Source organism: Crinia signifera, chromosome 9 (genome assembly GCF_055691185.1).
Source record: "Crinia signifera chromosome 9, ASM5569118v1, whole genome shotgun sequence".
Classification (NCBI taxonomy): Eukaryota; Metazoa; Chordata; class Amphibia; order Anura; family Myobatrachidae; genus Crinia; species Crinia signifera.
Window position 1 is genome coordinate 129,889,819 of NC_139225.1, and position 3,463 is coordinate 129,893,281.

A 3,463-nucleotide genomic window follows, 5' to 3' on the forward strand; every position below is an offset into this window, starting at 1 on the left:
AATCCGGCCAACAATATATAAGGGCAAGGTAACAATAGGTCAGACTCAGGTTCCAAAGTCTGGCAACACGGTATACAATATGCAAGAAAAAAGCACAGTCAGGTCAAGCCGGGTCCCCGGATCTGGCAGCAAGGTACCCAATTTGCAGGGCAAAGGCAGTGATAATAACAAGAGGCTCAGAGCCAGCAGAGAAGCATCTGTAGAGTAATCTGACAGCAAGGGGTTTATTTACTAATGCTGCATTCACACCGCAAAACCTGCCTAGACCAGGTATTTAAAATGTTTTTTAAAATGGGGAAGTTTAACCGCTTTCACACCGCATATAAATACATGGTCTAAAGCAGGTTTGCGGTATGAAAGCAATAGTGAAAGCAGAGAAAATCACTGCCCCCCCCCCCCCCCCCCCCCCCGGGCAACCTCCCCCCGGACAGCCTCGCACCCCCCTACTCTCCTACCTGGATTGTGCTGCATTAGCGGTGACACGGAGCTGAACCATTCTAGCCACCCCGCACAGCCCGTTACCCCCCTGCTCCCCGTTGTCAGCCATCTTTCAGTTATATGACAGGGGACTGGAGATTGCAGCTTAGCTATAGGGCAGCGCTGTTTAGAGTGGCGGGGTCCTAAATACCGTTTCAGACCCGTTCAGACACAAAAAAAACGGGTCTGAAACGGGTAGGACCCTGCTTTTTAGCCATTTCCAAAAACCGTTTTTTTGGGGAAATGGTAAAATCACTATGCACCTTTCAGACCGCACATATAACGGTTAAAAATCGGCAAAATAACGTTTTTTTTGTGCGGTCTGAAAGGGGTATTAGATAGGCGTTCAATTGAAGATAAGATGTTGCCCATAGCAACCAATAAGAGTCTTTTTCTTGTTTAATTAGCATCTTCTAGAAGATAATAATAATAAATAATAATTTCAATTATATAGCATGCTTTCTCCAAGAGGACTCAATGTGCATAATAGATAGAATGAATGTAAAACAGTACAGGAACAATGAAGTACAGGAAAGCTTTTCATAAACAATACTTAAGGGAATTAAGGAAATGTTTAAGTAAACAGGAAAGTCTTGAGTCTGTTTTTGAAGGATTCTAGAGTGGGGGATTCTCCATATGTGTGGAAGTGAGTTAGATAGAGTCGGAGCTGTATGGCTAAAAGCTCGACCCCCAGAGGAATTACAGGAGATCCTAGGTACTGCTAAAAGTCCTTCATCTACAGATAGCAGAAATCGGATGGGACAGTATGGAATCAGAAGCTGCTTCAGGTACCTTGGGCCTTGGTCATGTAGGGCTTTGAAACTCAGTAAGTTAATCTTGAAATGATTTGCCATTTTATGGGCAGCCAGTGAAGGGAGTAGAGAATAGGAGTTATGTGGTTAGAACGGGGCTGGTTGGGTAACAGCCTGGCAGCTGTGTTTTGTACCAGCTGTAATCGGAGCAGTTCTTTTGCTGGGAGACCAAGGTAGAGGGCAATTCAGTAATCTAATAGAGATTATATAAATGCATGTATGACTTTTGGCAGATCTGCCAGCGGCGTAACTATAGCACCGCAGCCCCCGCCACCGCGGGGGGGGCGCTGTGCATGTGGGGGCGCCGGGGGCTGTGGTGCTATAGTTAAACCCCCCCCCCCAATCCCCCCGCAGACTTACCTATAGCGCTGGTCCCGGCGGCTCCGTTCTTCTGCTGAGGACCACCACAAAATTGCCGCCCCCATATAGCACACAGTTCTCTGAAACTAGGTAAGGTAAGGCTGTGGGGGATTGGGGGGGGTTTGCATAGGCGGCGGGGCAGCGGGTTAGGGCGGTAGGGGTGCTTGGCGGGGCGGCGGCGAGGGGGGGCACCCCACCCTAACGGTGGGGGGGGGGGGGGGGGGGCGCCCAAAACGTAGCTACGCCACTGAGATCTGCATAGGGAATTAAGTGTTTGATTCTGGCTATGTTCCTCAGATTAAAGACTAAGGATCTGACTGTGGCTAATATCTGATGTTTAAGCCACCATACAGCACCAAGCCAAGATTCTGCACATGATCAGTAGTTTGTAATTCTGTACCTGTAAGTGTCAGTCCAGTTGGGTGGCTGTGCTTGAGTCTTGTCCTGAGATGTTGAGGTCCTATCATAAGAACATCTGTTTTATCAGGATTCAGTCTCAGCCAGCTGGCACTCATCCATTCCTGGAGCTCAGCTAGACAGCCATTTATTACATAATAGGATCTGATTGGTTGCCCATAGCAACATCCCATCTTCAATAGATCTCCCATCTTAGTAAATAAACCCCCTAGTATCAGGAGAGATGCCCTAAAATAGTGCCTGGCAGATTGGAAAGTCAGCACCGGTCTGCACCTACAGTGCATCAAAACTTCTGGCTGCTACATTCCAATAACTGGTATTCGAAGCCTTCAGTCCGGCGGCTCTCTCTGTGCCCCGATGAGGTCCCGGATATAGGGGGGCACCACACACACCGCGATTCCCCTCTCTCTAAAAAGCCAGGAGAGGCAGTGCGCGCATGCGTGGTGCATGTGTGCACATGCGCAACAAAAGGGATACGGTCATTGGGTCACCAACATGCTGGTCGACAGTCATTAGGTCGACATCATTAGGTGCATTTAGTTTGACATGACTCTAGGTTGACATGCAGGAAGGTCGAAATCAGTTAGGTTGACAGGATCATTAGGTCAACATGGGTTAGGTCGACATGGGGTTTTTCACATTATTTTTGTCCCAAATGTTGACACAGTCGACATGGACAATGAACTTATGACTGTCGACCAACATCCTGGTGACCTAATGATCCACACCCTGACCAAGCGCGAACAAATGTCAGGACCTCTTCGGCGACCCAGTCCATCGTTGTCCTTACTGAACTTAAACATAGAAACATAGAATTTGACGGCAGATAAGAACCACTTGGCCCATCTAGTCTGCCCCTTTTTTTAAACATGTTACCTCAAACCATATTTGATCCTTATTTTTTTGTAAGGATATCAATATGCTTATCCCAAGCATGTTTAAATTGTACTACTGTATTTGCGTCTACCACCTCTGTTGGGAGTCTATTCCACTTATCTACTACTCTTTCTGTGAAAAAATTCTTAGCCTAAATGAGCCCTGCACTGCCTACTCTTTAATAAATTATGCCTGAAATGTTTACGATTCTGCATAACACACACTTGTATATTGCTGATTGAGGAACAAAATCAAGAAAAATATGTTCTGCAAGCAACGCAAAAATTATTTTGATAAGCAAGAGTTTGCTTAGAAATGACTGACGGTGGAATCGCAGGTACAACAAAAATTATTTCCAAATTCTGGATCTATATTCCCATGTATGAAGGAAATACAATTAAAACAAATTAATTTACTTAAACATGCTGACAAATAAAATCCATATTTATTTCAAAACAAACAAAAATTAGTACTCTAAAAAATAAGTGCAAAAAGTAATAAAAAGATATTAACAGTGCAAC